Below are 22,016 nucleotides of genomic sequence, written 5' to 3' on the forward strand. Positions count from 1 at the left end.
GCTGTATGTTGTGTCTTGCTACTGGTGAAGCTGAAGTGCTTAGTGCCATGAAAAGAGTGAGAGATAGGCATGCCCTTAGTTTATATTGTGCTGTCACTGAAAAAAAAAAAACCCAACAACAAAACTAAGATAAATATGTGCCTTTGTACTGATAAGAAAGTGTCTATAACACGTACTCAGTCTTTAACTTGACTGCGATGATGTACCCTGCTTATAAGGTCTTACCCTTTCTGTGGCCTGAGTGCAAGTCTGAAATCCAATAGTTTTGCCTAAGATGAATTGGGTAATTCTGAATTCCTGTGGCAATACTGTAACTTCTCATTTGTGAGGAAATACTTCCCATTGTACCGTGTTTCAGTCTGAGGAAAAACATAGATGATGTAATCATGCTGGATAAAATACTGTTCCATCTTCTTTTAGTAACATCCCTTTCTGCATCCCATGCATGGTGAAACTTGGGTTCTGGAGTCTTCAAAATAAAAAATGTTTAGAGATATTGTGATCAAACGCTGTAGATCCACTGCTGCATCAACCGCCTTGTATCCAGATGGCTGTACTTTAAGACTGCGATATAGTGCTTCAGAAAAGCTTCATGTTTCCCCTACGTCCTGCTGTACTGATTGTTTCTGCAGTTCATAGTAATTGCATACTTTTTTTATTTGTTTAGCAGTGTTTGACGGTCGTGGTGGGTTCAAGCCAGTCATCCAAACTGTTGTTCTGAAATTTAGGCTGAAAACTCCCAACCTCAGAACTGTGCTTCAAAGTGTTGTGCTTTGTAAGAGTCAAGGTTTGGCCTCTTAATTTCGAGATGAATATAGATTCCTTAAGAGCTTCCTCTAGAGTCTGATCACAAATTTCTGCTTCACTGGATTTCTTGAGCTACATATTTCCCGCCCTTGATTGCTTGGAGGGCAAATCTTGCAGCTGCTGGCACTGATTGGTTTCTAAATATAGGGAAATGTTGCTGCAGGAACTTTTGAGGCAGATCTGATAAAAGAAAAGGTGAGAAACTCCTCTCTGTTATCAGAAAGTGGTAGTTGAAGGTCAATTTTATGTGGGTCTCTGTAATTTATCTAGCTGCTACAACGTAGATGAAAGATTAAATTTACCCTTTTCTGCGTAGATCTCAAGTAATCAACCTTTGGGTGAGGAATTAGGCGAGATTTGTAGAGTTACTATTTATCTTTTCACCTTTGATTAAGGTGGACTGCTAAGTAGCGCTGTAATTCCTCTGTGATTCAAACAGTCAGGCTAGTGATGACATTCTCCGTTTTCCCTGTAAGATGTTGCATGGCTGCATGTCACCCAGCGCTCGCTGCTGGGGGGACCCCTCTGTCAACTGTTCTCAATCTCCACAAAGCTTTAACTCCACATGAGCCAATAATTTATAACCTTTTTCTCGACATGCTTTTTCCCCTCAGTTGAAGTCACTGCTCTTGCAGCAAATGTCTGTGGGGCTAACATTGCAGAAATGTTTAGTTAAGCGTGAAATTATTACCCCAATGTGGTAATTTGACAATTTGTTGTGGCGGGAGAAAATCTTCTGCGCTAGCCCCAATGGCTATGTTATACCACGCAAAACACGTCCTTCATACTGTGGCTGCTTCTCCATGTTTCAGAGGTCTTGTTTTGTAAGTGAGAGGGACGCCATTTATTCACAAAGAATGGATCAGAATTAAATTCAGATGGTTTATATCTAGAAAACCACAACAATCAGGAGTTACTTTAGCCATGTCACAGCTTGGAAGCTTGATTACAATTATTCTGTACTTAACCATGAAACATCAGCCCATTCATTTTCTTTTACAATGGAAACATAACAATAAAATACATGAGTAACTATGAGTAAATAGGAGGACAGAAAAAGATTCAAAAATAAGCCTGCTGCATAAGGACTAGAACCTTCTAATTCCTGTGCACAGGAGCTGTGAAAGCAGTATTTTCTTCTGCTCCTGGCTTTAAGGGACATGTGGAACAGTTCATGTCCAGATTTTCAAACAGAGACTTTTGAATTAGGAGCTTTGAAGCAACTTGCTATAATGGTGCACCCTCAGCAAGTTTGCTGACGACACAAAGCTGGGAGGGGTGGCTGACACACCAGAAGGCTGTGCCGCCATACAGAGAGGCCTGGACAGGCTGGAGAGTTGGGCGGAGAGGAACCTTATGAAATTCAGTAAGGGCAAGTGTAGGGTGCTGCACCTGGGGAGGAATAACCCCATGCACCAGGACAGGTTGGGGGCTGACCTCCTGGAGAGCAGCTCTGTGGAAAGAGACCTGGGAGCCCTGGTGGACAACAGGACGACCATGAGCCAGCCATGTGCCCTTGTGGCCAAGAAGGCCGATGGCATCCTGGGGTGCATCAAGAAGAGTGTGGCCAGCAGGTCGAGGGAGCCCATCCTCCCCCTCTACTCTGCCCTGGTGAGGCCGCACCTGGAGTACTGTGTCCAGTTCTGGGCTCCCCGGTTCCAGAAGGACAGGGAACTGCTGGAGAGGGTGCAGCAAAGGGCTGCCAAGATGCTGAGGGGATTGGAGCGCCTCTCTTATGAAGGAAGGCTGAGGGATTTGGGTCTCTTCAGTCTGGAAAAAAGACGGCTGAGGGGGGATCTTATCAACACTTGGCAGAAAACCCAGGCACAGAGTTGGGTTTTGGCTTGAATGTTAAAGTTTGAAATTTGCTATCATTTGATTAGAAATGAGCTTTAAAAAATATAATGGAGGTGAATATAACAGATGCCTGTTATCTGTGTGTTGCAACTGAGGAAGAGTAAAGCCAGGTTTAAAAAAATTATTGGAATGTTTAATGAGACTGTTAGAGAATATTTAAATATGGTCCTTCATTAAATTGTTTGGTTCCTGGCTTTTAAATGTGATTTTCTTTTTGAAAGATAGAGCAGACTATTTCATATTATAACTTAAATGTTAATTCTTGTTTCTGTTTTTTTCTTTAGCATTCAGTTATATGCTTTTTTAAAAATCTATTGTACTTTTAAGTCCCTAATGCATTTTCATTTGTTGTAGAGTAAGGTACGTTCTGTCTAAAAAGAAGTATAATACCCTCATAATTGAAGTAATAATCCAGACTAGAGGAGCAAGACTCATGGAAATGGTGTTATCCTGGATGTTTTCTGCCACAAATTTCTGTATTTGTCAATTCATAATTTTATTTAGAGAAATAAAAGACTTCTCATATTTGCGTGGAAAAGGAGGAAGAAGATGTGTCTGTGTGTCCATAAATACGTATGTATGAAAGACTCAGATAAACTAGTGACAAGCACTATGAATAAACTTCTAAGTAAAGCTTAAAATCACACAGTCATGAGTGCTACCATCATTCCCTTCACACCGCCTTTTATCTACCTGTTTTCGTCCTTTGCCAGAATGGTTTGATACCTAATACCAGATCTTAATGATTTGTTATTAGATAAAAGGTCTTTAATGTCAGTAATGTTTGACAGCTTCTCAGGAATGCAGCCATCTTGGATTTAGTTACAATTTTGATCTGCATCCTTTTTGTAAATTCTTCCTAAAACACCACGCAGTCCTTTCTGTGTATTTTGACACCCCCAGGAGCAAATGTTTCAGTGTTCCTTTTTCTGTTATAAAGATCAATGCCAGAAGCCTGGTGCTCATGAGCAATCCTATTATAGCAAACCAGTATTCACATACACTGCAAGAAAACAGTTTAGTAAAGAAACAGATTTAAGTTTAAAGCTTGCAAAGGATTACTACAAACAGCATAGAAAAATAATTTTTTTGGAAAATAATTACAAGTATCATAAAATTTTCCCTTTAATGTGATTTAAGCATGCCTTTGTGTCTGTAATAAGTATACATTTAGTTTTGATGAGCTACTTGCAAAAAAATTTACGAATGCTAGAAATGAGGATGCTTTTTTCAGTCACTCGTGTCAATTGCAGGGTAATTGGCTGGTTCTTCAGAGGACTTATGGGAAAAGCATCGGAGTACTGTCAGCATTTGACTATGCTTTTTTATTTCCTTACTGTGAAGTACCCATAATTCAGCATAAGTTGCAGGCTCTAACCACAAAGATTATTTTATGCTAAAGAGCCTCTGAAAGCAAGGTCAAAATGCTGCTGTGTGGACTGGGTGGAAATGTCAGCTACAACCGGTGTAAAAGCTGAAGAGAGTGAAATGAAATGTATGCTAAATAGATCCTCTTATTGCATGTGGCGTGCTCATGTTCATAGAATGAATGCCTAAATCAGGGAGACTATATGTATATATGAACTAAAATAGAACTTTATTCTTGCTAGCTGTTGTGCTGTTAAGTGAAAGTGATGGTTAATACAGCTAAAAAGAGAAAAATATGCATCTCATCTTTAAAACCAGATCTGCTCCTTGAAGACGGACAGGCACCTACCAAAAATGTATGGTGTTAGGTGCTTGTGTACATGCACTACAGCAGGAGCATTTTGGGTAAAGGTTACAAATCTGGACAGATGCTCTTGTTTTAATATAAGCTATTGTGTCAGGTGGAGGCAGGGGTGTGTGTGTGTTGCACAGCAGTAGAAGACCTTAATAAAGTGTCAGCATGATTTTTTTTGTCCCTACTTTTATCTGTTTAAGACAGACCATTAATGTTATCTCAGTATAGTGTTATGTGGTTGAATGTTCTGTTGCAAATGCAAGTTGAAATACGCTGTGATAGAGCATACTCTGGAAGAATTTGAAATGGATGGATAAGCTTGAGTACTCAGAAATAATCTCTCTCCCATTCCGAGTTTGAGAAGAATACTGTTAAATAAGGCCTTCATTAGCTGTCAGTTAATTTGGGATAAAATACTAAACTTAATATTTAGTAAATGGAAATGAAGGTGTTTCGTGCTGATTGATTTTTATTTCCCTCATACATTTTGCCCATTGCTCAAGCTGTGGCATTTTTGATAGCGGCTAATTAGGTTCATTCTGTGTAGATGGACAGCCAAAGTGACTCAGCAGGGCAGAGTTAAATTACTTCTGTCCATCCTGCTATGCTTGTTAGCAAGTCATGAATATTCTGATACCGTGGTGGTTTTTTGTTTTTTTTTTTTTTTTATTTGGTATGATTCAGTATTTTCTTCAGAGAAATTGTGAATCATGGGCTAAGGATTAGCCTCCAAGAAGGTTTTGGTTATGTTGATATTTCCAAGGAAAATATCCTGTAACCTGGTGTTTTGCCTAAAATATTTTGATGTTCTAATACCTATACTGACTCATTGAAGTATGGCAGCTTTGTACAAAAACTGTTTGCAAAAGTTTGCCATGTGAAGACCAGCAATATAATAAATTCTGTATTTCCTAACTGTTTAAAAAGATTAACTGTTACAGAGCTGTGAACACTGGAATATCTTCGAGAACTAGAATCCTTTGGAACCAGGAGAAGGTGCAAAGGCAGACGATTACACGGGTCATTCTTGTCTTTGTTAGTGACTCCAGGAAAAGAACAGGTTTTATTAGCAACATAGCTAAATAGATGCATCTCGGGGACAAAAACAGTATAATGGTTTTCTATCGAGCATAAACATAGTTTATGTAGACAAACTGGTCTTATAAACCAAGCAGTAGAGGCCCTGCTGTTAATTTCTTTCTTATGAGAGGATTTTATCATTTTGCATTGTATTATTCTTTAGCATTCATCTAAGATACTTTCAACATCTTGGACACTAATCATTTAATAAGCATCAGCTGTTCCAAATGAATACCACTCCAAAAATGTTAGTTTATGTTTACCATTTCTTCCTGGATCTTCATAGCTAACTAGTTATATTCTGTTTGCTAAGCAGTTGTCTTGATTCTCCTGCGTATTGCTTTAAATACCAGTTGGGTAAGGAAAGCTGTAACAGTGCCTCAGATGTTTGGCTGACTGAGATGTGAGGTTGTTTGTGGGCCACGGCAGCAACAGTTGACTTTTCTCTGAATTTCCTGTTCACTGTAACTGGGCAGAGATGGGAGGTTAGCTGGTGCTCAGTGAGGGCGCACTGGTCCTCAGCGTACAGCTCCCTGTGAAAAATCCCATTCTGATGATTAGGTCTTAGTATGCCAAAGAACTTTTGAGTGGAAACTGTTCTGGTTTTTCAAGTATGGCTCAGTAAATTTCCAAAGCAGCTGTATGTAATACTCACCCATATACACATACAGGCCTGTCTGGCAACCAGCGTTTGCATAATGGCTGTGTGTTCGAGGCCTACATGATGGTCTTCTAAGACGATGAGGGGGTTTATTTTAAACTAAATATAAAGCCACCTTAAACTATGAGCATAAAATATTTAATCAAACCAAAATGCCTGGTATGATAGATTCTGCAGGCCTAAAACACATTTGTGTGGATGCTAGCTTATGTTCACAGGTAGAAATTTCTTTTAAAACTTAACGTTGTTCACTGAAAAAAAACAACCACATTTTCAAGCAAAGTGTTTCAAGTTTGAAAACTTCTTTTAGTGAAATGTTAACTATTTCCCGAATCCTAACGTAAAGAAATCATAACTAAAAATCCTCAGTGAAAGTACTTTTTAAAACATCTCCAGCACACTGGTAGATGCTGTGGGTGCACATCTGCTTCAGAAACCCCTGGTTACATGAAACAGACTGGTTTCCTACAAACTACTCAACTAGTGGCTCTTAATATTATCAACCCTAGGATGTTAAACATCCTGTTTTTTCAGGGCTAGATCTTCCTCTTGTTTGTAAGAGGAGACTGGGAAGATCGAGAGAGGTGCACACAGAGTCGCAATGCATGTAAAGCTTTGGATAACATAATAGAACTGCAGATACAGAAATTGAAATGGCTGTGAAACAAATGGCATATTGAAATACACTATGCATATTTCAGTGGTTTGAAAAGATTATCCTTAGTATATATGGAACAGTGTATTTACAAAATACTAATAGAATGATAACTGCAATAATTGCATGTTTTTTCAGTTTATCTCAGCTACATAACCACCACTGAGAGTTTTTTCTTTTTCCCCACAATTTTTTTTGTTCCAGCAGGATTGATGAAATCTGATGAAATATTACTCAGCCCAATTTCAGTAGTCAGCTTCTGATAATTGCTTTGGTTACTAAATACCTGACGTGAACTTTTCGTTTCCCAAATGGATTAGATTATCTAAGCGTAGGGTTCCCTCGGGGCATTGAATTTTTCAGCTGATTTCCATCTTGATTTTAAGGCTTTTGTAACAAAGAATAAACTCGATTGAGCTGAAAATGACTGATATGACCAGAAGGATGTTTGAACCTTGGAGGTGGGGTTTTTGTTTTATTTTTAAGCTATTTTTTTCTTTTTTTAACTTCTTTCTTGGCTATATCAGAAATGTCTGTTAGAGTTAATGAAGGAAAAGTGAAGCTCACTGCTTATCATATTAATACAGTTTTGGGTTTCCCAAGAGAGAATTTCTCATTTGTCTCAAGGTGATTTTTTGTGTTGTACTTAAGTTGTCTGAATGATAAATAGTGCCCTAGGTAAGTTGCAGGCTGTATATGTAACAAAAAGTAATATTGCATTTGAAAGTTTTCTGATAAAGAGGAATCCAATTTTGCATTGAAAAGCTAAGATGAATTTTAACCATTTTTTTGCTGAAATTTCATCAGTCAGTCTGGGCTTATTAGGAAATGAGAAATTATCCATTTAAATCTTCGGTGATTAAGGACTGATGAGATTATTTTATTAGAATCACTTTTTTTAAGTAAGGGTAGAAATGATCCTAATTTATTTACTTATTTTATAAACATCTAGATTTATAGAAATATGTATTACATATAGATATATTTTATGTATATTTTTATATGCATAAAATCTGGATATGTACATAGCAAAATATATAGGTTTTTATATATATATTTCTGCATTGTTTAGCATAAGAAAAACTTACGATTAATTCTGAAGTCTAATTGTTCAGGTACTAACTAATATTAATATGAAATTATTTCAGTCATCAACATGTTTTCAATAATTTTGTTATTTTAATTGGTTGCACTTTGTAACAAGATAGAGTGAATAAACTTTAATAGTACTTCTGGTTTAGTTTTACTAACAGCACAGTTCATCTTCAGTGAGACAGTAACATTCAATTCCATACAGAAACTATATCATGCAGACGATTTTGCAATAGCTCCAAAGAAAGCTGCTCCTGCCACCTGCCCTTAGCTGGATGGGCAGTTTAATAATTGGCTCATAAAGGAGAGTTCTGCATATCAGCAAATGACAAAATACTCTTTAGCAATCTGATAGGATATGTAAGAAACCATAGGGCAGGTTAAAAAGGACTAAATTGTTTCATGTGTGCAGTATCTAAATAAGTTTCCTACAGCTGAAGCCAGCAATTAACAAAATTAACTATTTCAATATGTAATTACTCTTATTTTTCCAGGATACACCAATTGTTCTCTGTAACTAAAACAAATTTGTATTCATAAGTCTAAATTCTGAATATGTTTAGATCAGAAACATCTGATAATGAAGACGTCTTACAGGATTGTTGATTATAAAACAAGGCGGATTTTTTTCTTTATCGTATTTACAGAAAGCTTTGCTTATGGGATGACAAAGTGGTTGGCAGGAGCAGTGGGTGCGGTGGGCAGAATTGAGGTTGGGAAAGTCTTCAGTTCACTGGGAACCATTCAGTATTGTAGCCTGGCTGACTACCCCAGGACTGGATGAATTCCTTTTCTTACCGCCAGACCCCGGAGGCTGATTCCCAGCCCACTGGTTCCAACGGAAAGGCTCCTGTAGGGCTTTGCATCAGGCCTGAGGTGCTGCAGGGTGGTCAGTCAAGGGGGCAGGGGTGTGCTCAGATACCACTCATGCTCTGGAGCAGTGGGAACCTCTTGGCCTCCTGAGTCTTTAAATGTCTCACTGTCTGTTTTGTTGTCTGGAGGTAATAGTTTGGCTGTTTTGTGGCCTGAGGGGAGAAGTTGTTGGAGGGTGAGCACACTAGTTCTTGGTTCCATGTGGTACTTGTATGGAGCCATGGTAAACGACAGTGCTTGTTTCACTAACAATGGAAACAAATGAAATGTCTTTCTTTAAAAATACTATATCTGGATATATTTGAAATATTAAGATAAAAGCAATACATTCCAACTAATATTTCAGAAAACTTCAAAAGTTGTGTATGTTATCTGTAGCACGAACAAAGATGGCATGTCTTTATCAAATAGTGTTCTTTTAGAAGGGTTTCTATCTGCTTAATCATTAACAAGGCTTTTCCCTGACAAGGAAGACCATGCTTAGTTTGTCTTCCGTGTTACTCAGACTCATAGCCAGTTGGTGTTTAAAAGTAAAAAAACCAACCAACCAACAAAACAAAACCTGCTCCCAAACAAAATAAAACGGCACACAAAAAGGTTACAATTCTGAAGTCCAGACAGGCAGTATACTTATATCAGGTAACCTTTCACATTCTGTTGCTTCATTGGCAGCTTCTCTTATGATATTACGAACATGTACATACTTTAAAGCTTTGAAGCTATGGAAACATCTTTCTAATACAGTCAGTTGTTCTTGAGAGTTTATCTGAAAAAAATAATAATTTTTAATTCCTTTTTGGATTTCATTGTACTTAACTACTTAAACTAAACTTTGTGGAGAGGTGAAGCAGTTTATCTTCCTTCATTAGACTGCTCTTATTGCGCCATTTGCTGCTGTCCCTTTCACGTTTGCTAACTTCCAATAAGGCAAAGTGTTGTTATTCTGCTGTATCCTGCCATTTGTAGAAGGTACCATAGTGGACGTCAGGGAAAAAAAATCCGCACTGTGTAGTCATTCCCAGCACATGCTTCCTTTCTCCCCAGAAATGCGCATGACTGCCTGCCATAGTTGTGCACAGGTCACTGCTTTGAGATATATCCCCATTGCATCCAGACACAGCTCTAAGTATAACCTCATGGGATTTAGTTGGTTGCAGGTAAAGGTGGAAAAGGGAAGGGTAAAGAGATGCAGGTGATTGATTTGGCAAAGTGGGAAGAGAAAAGAAGATACAAAAAGGAAATGACAGCTCCTACAACTGGAGAAAGCAGAGATGCATACTTACACGATAGCTTTCCCACCATGTTCAGTAGGTTCAGGGCCTCTTGAATTAATCAGTGTTATTTCCATGCTTTCTTTCACTCTAACAGCTTTGGCACTTGTCTGTCTCTGTCTCCGAATGGGTCATTTCCTTTTTCCACCTTCTGCCATCACCTCTTTTTAAACTTTTCTTCTTGCAATTTCATGCCTACCTCACTCCTACATTTCATTCTTTATTAGTTTGCGCCATTTTAGAGAAACTCAAAAGAAGTTTCTTATCGCAAACTCCAAATAGTCTGAGCTAGAATAGTAGACACGTTATGTGTGGCTTTTCAAGGACACACTTTATGAGTGGCTTGCTGTCATCTGTTCTAGAATGCTTAAGTTTTAAAGGGCACAAAGATTTTGGTAGCTGATTTTGTTTCTATATATGTGTATTTATATTTCTAGCACATTTGATAAAGTACTATTATACAACTGCCTCTTGGCCCCGGTGTTAGTCTTTGAACCAATGTGTTTTAATGCTTCGCAGTGTGCTTCTGTAGCAATCTGTATGTGTATTAAAAGAAGGTTCCTTTTCTGCTATATTGGCTATGTCTTCTCCATCTTTGTATCCTTTACCTGTCAGAAACTTCATGTCTGACTCAGGTTTAAAACACTTGGCCTAATTTTTGAAACTTTTCTTCGAAACTGTATTTAAAACTTTATACGGTTTTAGCATCCTCCTCTTTTTTTCTCTGCTGACTTTGTTCCAGCCTTCATCTTATGTCTGACCCACTTAAGTGCCTGTGACTTTTTCCATGCTACTACTTATAAATGAAGCTGTTTACTTCTCTTTGTGCCCAAAATACCCCTGTCTCTTCAGATCTTTTTTCACACAACAAGAACCCTCTTTACTTATAAGTCAGTTTTTCCTATAGAGAACTTGTCATCAATACAGCCTACTGGCCTCAGTAAAATCACACGCACGTGAAAGAGAGTTGCCTTTTGGTAAAATCCACAGTGATAATATATAGCTCTCTGACACCATACTTTTTTTTTTTTTTTTTTTATCATGCTGTTAGAATTAAAATCATAACCTATTGCATCTACACTGTGTGATGAAGCTAGGACCTGTGTTCAGCAGGGTTTGTGCGTATATTTTTGTCTTAATACGCAAACCCCATAATTTAAGAGAATATATTTTATTTTGTGGGTCTTACAGAAAGGTAAGGTGGGGCAGGAACATGGGGAATTTTTACTCACCTCTTCGTGCCTTGTAGTCCATTACTATGTTTTAGCCCATTCTCCCAGTGGGAAAGTGTGAATCGTAAGTGCAGGCAGCAGAGTTAAGCTGGAATGTCCTGCAGAGATTCACTATCACAAAGGGTAATACTGCTTTATCGATCCTTTCCATACTGTCTCCCACAGTTGTGTTAAGCCTGTAGCAAGTACAGCCTTTACAAAACAAGATCAAGAGATATGCCTTACCATTTAAGTTGAATACTAGCTTTAAAATAAGGTAAAAGGATATTTCTTAGGCATGACGTATTGTTGGCATTTTAGTATATACATGATAAAAACCCCACAGAGTGAAAGTTCAAATTTATTGGAATAGTTATTTATTTTTGATCCCTACATCTGTGGATTCAAGTAATAGGGCCAACTTCACTTTATATAGAGTGTAACTTAAAAAAGAAAAGAAAAAATATTTTCAACTTTGACCAGCCAGCTTTCCTAGAGAATTCAAATTCCCATTCCTCTCCATATTCTGTGATATATTATTTAGTTGTTATTTTGTTATTTGTACTGTAGGGGTGAAAAAAGGTTGTCTAAGATTTAACAAAAGACCATCAGACGTCTTTTCATAAATAATTTTTGTGTTAATCCCACTTCTGTTATACACAGTTCCATCGCTGCAGTGGTTGCAAAAGATGCTTATAAAATTTTTCAGTAGTGCTTACTTAGAGCATTAGTACCCCAGGCTTTTAAAAGAATGCTGAAGGGCATTCAGTTTACTAGTGCGGATTCTTGTTTGAAATGTTGGCCTTTACTTAGAGAGAAGTATAGGATAGATTTTAATTTCTATTTTGAAACTTGTCAGAAAGCATCGGGTGCTATAGATCTGACTGGAAGCTGATACCTGTTATTCTGTGCCTTACTGGACTGCATATTATCTTGAGAAGATTGAGGCAAACTGGAGTCAGGGGAAAAAAATAAATAAAATTGTAAGATTGTTCTGTTGAGCTTCTAGTAGTGGTGTTTTGTCGTGTCCTTTCCCCCACAGCCTAGTGCGTTATCTCTAGAAACAAAGGGCGTTGTCCTTGAATGCAGTGCATGGGCTTTGCTTTGCAGCTTTTGCTTGTATGCTGCTTTGCAGGCCTTTATACCTCTGGAATGAGCTCTTCTACAGCTTCGCCTTGACTCTTTCGCCAAGCCTAAGTGCCTTGTGCTAAACTTGTGTTTATCTTAAACTTACTTCAGTGACTAACTTGAAGAGAATGGTCTATTAAAAAAACCGATCAAAACCAACAACAGAAACATAAAACCCGCAACCAAAAAAGACCAAACAAAAAAACCCTCCTCAAAACAATCAAAAAATGCCACCAAACCCCATGTCCTAGGTACCATCATATCTTTATTTCTCTGCTTTCTTTAGTAGAATAACATTACTACTTGTACTCTCAAACCATGTCCAAACAAGTGTTAGGTGACCTGTATTTTAAGGAAGTTACGGATTTTCTGTATTGTTGATGTGGAATCAAGAATACAAAGACTGCTGGGAAATAGCGGAGTCACAAATAAAGCTCTGGTCGTCTCAGTCAGTCCCGTGTCTTGTGATTAAGACTGTCAGCCCCATAGATGATTTGTTCAGATGAGAAATTCAGCAATGAATTGGGAAGAAGCCAGCAGTTAACTTTCAACAGGAGTAGTAGGAAATATCTCTCAGGAAACAGTATTTCAGATAACCCCCTTCTACTCTGCTTTTCAGGATGGTTCAGTCTTAGACTCTTCTGCCTCCAAGTTTTTATGATGAATAACATGAATAAACCTTAAAATCCCTTGTATTCAGTTTTACGTGTAATGAAAATAGTGAAGTACATTGATTGTAGTGCAGTGATACACTGAATATTTTATTTACATAGATTATTATTCACTAGCAAAGCAATAAGACTGCAAACGGGTAATTGACTGTCACTGAAGTCAGATTTAACATCATATTCTGTTATTTTTGTTTCATATGGTATAGGTATATTTTTAGAAAAAAAATACTCAAGATGAAGTGGTTGTTATAATAATTTTGAGGGGAAAAAAAATAGATAATTATAATTTTCTCCGTTTTTTTAACTGAATAGATTAAAAAAGATCTCTGGTACGCACATGCCTCATGAATGTAATTCACAGAGCTTAGAACATAGAACGTATGCCATGAAGTATCTGATAAATAAGAGCAGAATTCTTTATTTCCTTAAGTACTTTTAACACAATCTTGAAGCAACATAGAGAAGTGCTTCATTGTTTTGAAGTTTAGGATTCACCAGTGCTAATGACATAATCATTAAATCAATACTGAAGTATTTAGCTAATTATTATTGTTGTATAGTATGAAAGTAATAATGTTTAAAATACTGTATTTCTATGTTTAAGTAAAGAAAATATGTGCCTTAATAAAGCTCTTCTTTTTTTATGATCTAGATTGCAGGTCTGATAAATTCTAGTAGGATTAATTAAAGTCTGAGGATGAAACCAGGCATGGAAGGGTGAGCTGGAGAGATACGGGCTTAAAATGCAACATGTAGTTGGCAGATAAGTTCCTTGCTGATTTAGACAGTTGAAACTTTTTAGAGGGTGGTTATAGCAAAAAAATCAAATTCTACTTATAAATAGAGTCTACTGGTAAGTATGGGTACTTACGTGAAAAATGTTTGTGAGAAATGTACTCATTTTTACCAGTTTTTATAAATGATGAGTGTCTGTTACCTTTTTCTAAGTTTGTTTATCTACCTGTGAAAAAAAAGGTGGTAGGATGTTTGGATTGGTAAATTGCAACTGGAGTAGTTGTTGCCTTTGCTACTGATATATCGAAAAGTTATGGGTAAGCCAGTTAATAGGACTGTGCCTGAAAAGTAAATGAATGAAAAGGCCACATGCTTTTCAAAGTTTCTAAATTATATTGAGACTTTGCATTAAAAAACATTTTGTGGTAATTTTAACAAAAATAATTGAATTGATGCCACTGCATTAAAAACAGTCGTACAATGCAGAATAGGCACAATACAACAGTGCCGTTTCTCAAATACAGGAATTTAGGCTTATGGGAAAATTTTTTACTGCGTTATTATGTATGCACTTGGTAATGCATAGTAATGTACAGTACTTTCTTGATCTCTTAAAAGCTTTGTACCAAGCCATTAGTTTTTTTATAGTGTTAGAGGAGAGCCACCCACAAGAGTCATTTTGCTGATCTGTGGCTTGAAATTATTCCACCTAAAGGACTCAGTGTATTGTACATGTGCAGTAGAATATACTGCACATCTTGTGTATTTCAGTTGCTTTGGGAAAGACAGTAGCAGGGAGTAAGTAGTTGACACCAGGAATTTTATCCATCCTGTTCCCAGGCACATTGTTTCCCAGAGGCTCATTGCCATCCCTTCCCAGATTTGTAAGGGAGATGCTGTGGTGAAAGATGTCACTTGCGAATGGGCAGATACTGGTGCCGGTCCATTAATCTGTACTTCTGACCTTCTCTGATCTGAAAAAAAAAAAGCTTTCCAAGTGAGGATCACGGGCCGAGATGAATAATTCCAGGAGACTGAAGGCAGCACGTGTTCTACAAGTTAAGCACTCTTCTCTACAAAAGTTTTTCTGTAACCACTGACAGTGCTTCAACTGTGTATTTAAAAAGTGATGTGGTTTACATGGAGCTGTGTTTAGGGTTTGGTTACTCACAACATGAAAAAGTGTTAATGATTATCTGATAGTTGAGAGGTGGTAATCACTGGATAAATGGTATACTTGTGTTTCAGAGAAGCATTCTGAATAATTATTCAGTTCTGATATTCTGGTTAATTCCAGTTTGCCTTTTCTCCATCTGAATTATTTATAGCTAGCACAAGGCACATCCTTTTGAGACATTCCGGTCTATTGTGTATGTATTATGCTTTTATGTATGAAAGGCATAGATATAGTAATAATCCTTTAAATTAGTGTGAAGAATGTTTTATAGTCATCATCTATTGAAAGAACATTTTGGGTTTTCTGATGTGGTGGCTTTCAGAGAGGTATGTGTATGTGTTTGTACGTCAAGGATCGCAAAATATGTGGAAGGTAAAAGAACTCATGCATGCGTACGCTTAAAGCTCATCCTGACCCTGAGTCAAACTGCTTTTGAGGGTTGGAGGGGGGAAAAAATGTTCTGTATTATCATTTTTGCACAGCTTTACTATTTGGTTCCATTAGGGATTGGAAATGTGGAAATATTATGGAATAGCGGCTGTCAATCTGAGCAAAACCTAGTACTAGTGGAAATCTCATTAGTCTGTCTATCAGGTGAGATCTAAAACAGAGGTCTTGACCACTTGTGGTCATTAAAGAACTCGCTCACTGTTCACAGGAGTAAGGATGTTAAATGCAGTGTCTTGGATAAATTCCAGCTTGTGAAATTAGATTTGGTCTGAATTCCCTACCAGTTTAATTCTTTGCTTCTTGTTCTTAACTACGCTTTTGAGTTATTAAACAGCTGCTCACTTGTATCCTAAGCATGTCTGCCTTTCATTGATAGGAAAAGTTGTATAACAGTGTATGTTATACCCTAATGAAGTAATACAGAAAAAAGTTATAAGCAACAATTTGCTCGTATATTGCCAAAAATGTATATGCTGTGTTCATTACTGGCTCTTAATTTTTAGGCCAAACCCCACATATTAGCAGCAAGCCATCCTAACGCCGTAGTAGGACTGATACAGAACCAGTCTGTGGCACATCATGCAATCTTACACTCAAAACACACCCTTCTGGCTCATAGCATGTACAAATGTATAATGGAAAGATCCACGTAACTCTAGAATACATCCATTTTCCATCCATCCACTTCACTTCCATATCCAGCATTGCTCTCTAGGTCTGCCTGCAGAGCTGAACCGATGGCCGCTGGAGCCATGTGCAGCTTGTAACCATCTCTAGTCCCTGCTTAGGGGTGCCTGTGTAAATCCTGTAGAGATTGAAGATGCATTTGTTCATATATGTATTTGTCTCTACGTAGAAATTTGTTCTCTCTGCCGATTTTCCTTCTGCTGTTCGTTCTCATTTAGCATACCGTGGGGTTCAGAGACCCAGCAATACCTAACCAAGACCTGGAGGGCATGTAGGCATTCTCCCTGTGAAGGAGAATGAGGACGTAGCAGCAGTCTGGGGTGTCTTCCAGTAACCTCACAGATTACAGTAGCACTGAAGAATCTTCCCTGTCCTCAGAATAAGGCAGTCAGAAATTATCTTTTTCACTCCTTTCAACTTCTTGGCCGACGGCATTTAACTGTATATGGAAAGTACTAATTCTCAGAGTGCAGTCTACACCCTTTCATTCACATTTCGTCAAATATCTAAGGACTTCACCAGCTTTCGTTCTGTAAGTGTTCCCTTCACTTATTGATAACCCTGTCTTATTTAAGACATGGAGACTTATCCTCTCATCTTCCAGGGACTAGGGGAATAAGAGAACCTTGATTTCAGCTTTGTTTCTGTACCTCAGATAAGTTAGATCTGTAGGAAATACCAGAAGCCATGTAGTGAAATGGTGGTTTACAAGTGGAAGAGCAGAATTTTTGTGTTCAGGACCGAGGGATCGGCATAAGTGTTCCCTTATGTATACAATCAAAGAAAAGAGCTATCTCATTTCAACTATTTAGACACCAAACCCATGTGTCTAAGCATCTCCATGCATGTCTCATCCACATCTAGCATTCCACACTGGGCATATTTCATAATGGGCATGATATCAGGTTATCGCAAAGTCAGGCTGTTTTCATGAGTCATCTGTTCTGCCGTGACTGACTAGTCATGTTCTTAAACTGCATCAAATGCTTTTGTCACTTATGGGCAAACTACCTTATATCTTCATGGAGTACAAGTAGTCACAAAGTCGTATCAGACTGTTGAGGCAGCATGTTTACACCAGAATTTACTTTCCTTAGTTTGAGTGTCCTTTTCCATTAGTTATATGAGATGTTTATCTTTTTTTTTTTCCCCTGTTATCTTGTTTAAAAAAAAAAAAGGAGCCATATCCTCATTTTTCATACACTGCCTATTTCCTATGTCCATTCAAGTACTCTTTAGACTAGTTCTTGCCTCTGAGTTATGCATACTCAGCTTGTCGTTCAGTGCAGCACTTCCCAAATTTCAGTAGAAATGACATCTCTAAGTCCTTTCCTCAAAGACCTAATCCTGGAACACCACTAGAGTGTGCCTTGAAATCCAGTGAGAATACACTATGGAACCAGGAAGAAAACACATAGATAAGGAAAAAATTATGTATGAGTATTTGTCGTTAATAGTACTCGTTTCTCAGTACTCATAGGAATCCAAACTGCTGTTTCTCACGTTTGCAAAATTTCACGTGTTTCCTTCTTAATATTTATTCTTTAATCTTAAAAGCTATGTTTACAAGCATGCATAATATAGAACATCTGTTTTCTTTAATATGTTATTGTTCGGTCCATCTCTTTGTGCTTTGATAACAGGGTAAAGCAGGTGAAAAACAAATTAATATTATCAGGAGAGCTGTAAAATATGATTTTTTAAATTTTATTTATTTTATGGAGTTTTTAAGTTTTGCAGTTACCCAAAACTACAGTTACCAAGTGGAACAAATCTTTACATTGATGATTTATAGTTTATAGAACTACACAAATTTCATGTCTTCCACTGATCAAGGTAGTACAAGGGCTTTGTATTGTGAACGATGAGGAGTGCCATCTAAGACGAGAACTATGTGTCAGTGGAGTGTTGTCTGTGTTTAAGTGTTTGCAGGGTCAGCACTTATATATGCTTCTCTCTTGTCTCACTGGGGCAGATAGCAGTATGAAAGCAACTTACTCAACGCTTAAAGGATTTCCAAGTCCTAGCAGGGAATGCAAAAAAATCTTCTTTATTTTGGTACTTTGCTTTTTTGTTCAATGGAACCTTTTTTCCTTGGCATAGTTGAACATTGCATGTCGTGACAGGTTCTGAGCTGGTTCACTAGTAAAAGGGAGAAGTAATTACTATACTTTTATTATGCAGCCACCTGGATACTTGGTATGCATCTCAAAGATACAGAGAAAAACTAGGGAAACCATCAGTCAGGTCTCCCTAAATGCAGTGAGAATTTTACTTTTCTGAGGGGTGAAAATACGCCCTCTGCCATGAAAAATACGAACCTCTGGCCGGTTAGGGATTAATCACAATGGATCTCTGAGGACATTGCAGTCTCCTCGCATAGGATCAACTCAGACATTATGCCCATATTTTGTTGGATTTAAAACTGGTCTGTTGTTAGAAAAAAAAAATATTAGTCATTCTAGTTGATAACCAAAATAGCAAATATAGCATAAGAATTTGGAAGCTGTAGGATATTTAAGTCAGTGAAAATTTGCCTTGCTCAGACATCTGTTCATTCACAACGGCTACGACTGTGGCTGTGCTGGGTTTCAGACAGCAACCCAAATAGCGTAAATTTACCAAAGGAGGTTTGGTTCTGTGCTTCTAGAAACTATTGTGTTACCAATGATGTAAATTATGTTGTCTACAGCCAGGCAAATGAAAATGCTTGCACATAACTTCACAGGTATTCTGTCAGACACTAGGCTTTTTAAAAATATATTATTGATTGATGATTTTTAATAACTGTCACCTGATTTAGCTGTTGCAAGAATAAATTTATTTTTTTCCTTTAAAATTGCAAAATATATCCAGGGTTTCTTTGTTTAGCAGAACAATCTTATTTAAACTGCAATCTGTCTAATCTAAAGTACAAGTTGGAATCATATTGCCTTCCCTAAATTTATGAATCAAGTAGTGCTGTACACAGATGGGGGCTGGACTAGATGATCTCCAGAGGTTCCTTCCAGCCCTGCCATTCTGTCATTCTGTGATTCTGTGATTTTCATATACGAATTGCCAATACTTGTAAAAGCTGGGAGATATGTTGGGTGTTTAAAGTAAACTGGATTTAAAGTGAAAATGCTCCTCCAAACTAATGATAAAGTCTTTACCATTTCTCATCATGTAAACGTATGAAGATTATAAGTGGCAGTGCTACATTATAGAAATAATATTTCCAGTATTTCCAGTACAAAATGATGGAAAGACATTTTTATTAATGTTAATAAATTGAATTTAATGTCCAGTCCAGGAAATAATTGACCACATACTTAAGACAGTGAATGGTCTTGCTAGCTTCATTGGGACTATTAGTTGAATTAAATTTCAAGAAATATGTAGCTGTTTATGTGATAGCATCCCTAGGCAGAAGTAAAATAATTTGGCAATAGATTGTCATTTCATAATGTAGCTATTGAATGGCTAAACAAATTTATGAAAATCTAGGAACTAACTCATTAAGAGAAGTGAGACTAGAGGCAGGCCTTCCTAAGTGTATTCACATGAGTGCATAGCTGGCAGAATTGGTGGGCTAGAAAACAAAACAGAAAAGGAGTTACCTAGGCATCAGGAAACATGAATCACACCTGTGAAATTACATTCTCCTGCCTTTAATCCTGATCTGAGTGACCAGATGCCATGTGTTGATGCTTCCTCATTTATTCCTCGTTCGGATTTAGAGCACATCTTACTTCTGTGAGACGTTATGACACCTTCTCTTTAAGTACATCAAATATTAAAGGAAAAATATTGGGATGTAATTTGTAAGGCTTTGTTCTTTAATCTTGTTTTGAGTGAGGAATACATTGGTTATAAACAGCTTGGAAGAATCCTTAAGTAAGTCTTCGAGGTGGGAACTGATTACTAAATAAGCTTGAATCTCTGGGAATCTGGCTTCTATTTTACCTTCATCACAGTCATTCTTTTGTATTAGTGCACGCATTTCAGTTGCATGTGTCACATCCAGTTGGTGGTCTTATGGTGTCCCTGTGGGTCCTCTAAACCTGCTCATGGTTCTGCTGTATAACAAATTTAACATAATTGGTATTCAGTGCTTAGGCAGACCTGTGGTTAAATGTGTAAGAAAATGGAAGTGCCTGTTGTCTATAAACAGGTAATCTCATTAGATTAATGATATTTTGTGCTGATGATGTTAGTATTCTTGCAATGCCTGTGTTACTTCAAGTTTCATACTTTGCTGTGAACGTGTATTCCATGTTAGGAATCATTCTGCTCTGAATGTGCTCTTTGTAAAGAGTATCAGGCAGTACAGGTAGAATAACTCTAAACTCAGATCTTTGTTTCTCTTAGTAAATAAATTAGTTAAACTCTAAATGCAGGGTCTTGTTTGTCCTGTATAGGAGATCATACTGAGTGTGTATATCACTGAGTGATATACTGCTGAAGCTTGGTGTTAAAGGCTTTATTTGACTGTGGAACTGTGCAGTCTCAGATCTACTGAAAGGAAGGCATCTCGTAGTTTTACTGTGCAGAAAATTCTCATTGAGGCAATGATCCCAAAGTTTAAATAACTGAAGTAACTAGTAGGTTTGACTATACCTCCGCCCTGAGTTCTTATGTGTGCATACAGTGAATTACAAAGGTGTTAGTTCATCTCAGTTTTAGAAATAGTGGAAACTGAAGGATAAAAGGTTATGTCGTGATTTTGCTATAACATCTGCTGCCTGGGATACCTGGTGTTCCTTAGTTAGTCACTGAGATTCTTTGACTGATTTGGGAAATATGGCTCAAAGATTAGATTATGTGAAATAACTTGTCAGCATCAGAGTAGTGAATCCCAACTCTCTTCTTTTCCTGATTGCCCAAATTAGACGTGGGTACAGCAGACTGACATAATTATTTTAGTGCAGACATGGCAATAATGATAGGTTAACGTTAAAGTTACTAAATAAACATTAAAATCTGGGAATTTCATTGTGCTCGCAATCAATGTTTTATCATCAAATCCAAAATGGAAATGACATGGGAGAGAGTGTTGACGTTGTCCTTGATTGCCAGCCTGTAGGACGGTAGCTAAGTTTGTGGATTGTGAATGGATAGACCAAGAAGGGTTTGAATATGTTTGAGGTGCAAAACCCCACCTCGGGGACCGTGTGTGGCATTAAAGGTTACCGCAGTGCATTAGCATGGAGCTGCACAGCATCCCCCTCTTTCTGTTCTCCTCCTGGTTACTAAAGCTTTCCTGCTTCCATGTCTCTTACCTCCTTTCTGTCCTCTTCAGGATTCTGCCTCTGTTCTCTAACAATATTGACTGAGAGCAAAGAGTATACATGGCTGCTCTCCACAGCAAACTGACAACGTTTTTGCCCAAGGCTGTGGTGCTTTTTGACCATGCCCTAAAACGGTGGCATTGTTCCATTTGATGAGTAATTACTATATGTTATGTTTGGTTAAAAAAACATGGGTGGACAGCAAAAGGGATGGTTGTATCTTTAGGTCTTTCTGGGTACTGGACGCTAAGAGGGAAGAGAAGATGTGGCTCTGGATCACCCTCTAGAGGACTGGGTGCCTTTTTCCTTTGGCAAAAATGAGCAAGTTTGTGTAACAGGAGCTTGTAGATCAGAGGGTGCAGACAGTGTACATCTATTTTCTGTATTCCAAAAACCTTATTCCGTTCCTTGTCATAATGCGCAGGTGTTGTAGTGTGCTCACAGAAGCTGCGCAAATGCGTATTTCAGAGTGAAACCAACTTCTGTCAGGCTCTTGGGGACTAAGGAGGGGGTACATGTCTTCTAGCTGATAGCAACCAGTCAGCACAAACACTTTCTGCTCATCTTTTGGCCTTAGAGATTACTTTTTTTTCTTGGTTTTGTGGTTCGTATTGCTTTCCTGCTCAAAGGGTAGTTCATAAGCCCCTGGACAAACTAAACACAGA

At 37.7% G+C, this 22,016-nt stretch overlaps 1 protein-coding gene across 1 annotated transcript in view; it reads left to right on the forward strand.

Annotated features, from left to right (window-relative positions):
• Nucleotides 1-22,016, forward strand: part of TENM2 (teneurin transmembrane protein 2) — a 1,855,021-nt gene that overhangs the window by 1,283,840 nt on the left and 549,165 nt on the right. The gene's annotated exons all lie outside the window — the stretch shown is intronic.

This window comes from Rissa tridactyla, chromosome 11 (genome assembly GCF_028500815.1).
Source record: "Rissa tridactyla isolate bRisTri1 chromosome 11, bRisTri1.patW.cur.20221130, whole genome shotgun sequence".
Taxonomy (NCBI): Eukaryota; Metazoa; Chordata; class Aves; order Charadriiformes; family Laridae; genus Rissa; species Rissa tridactyla.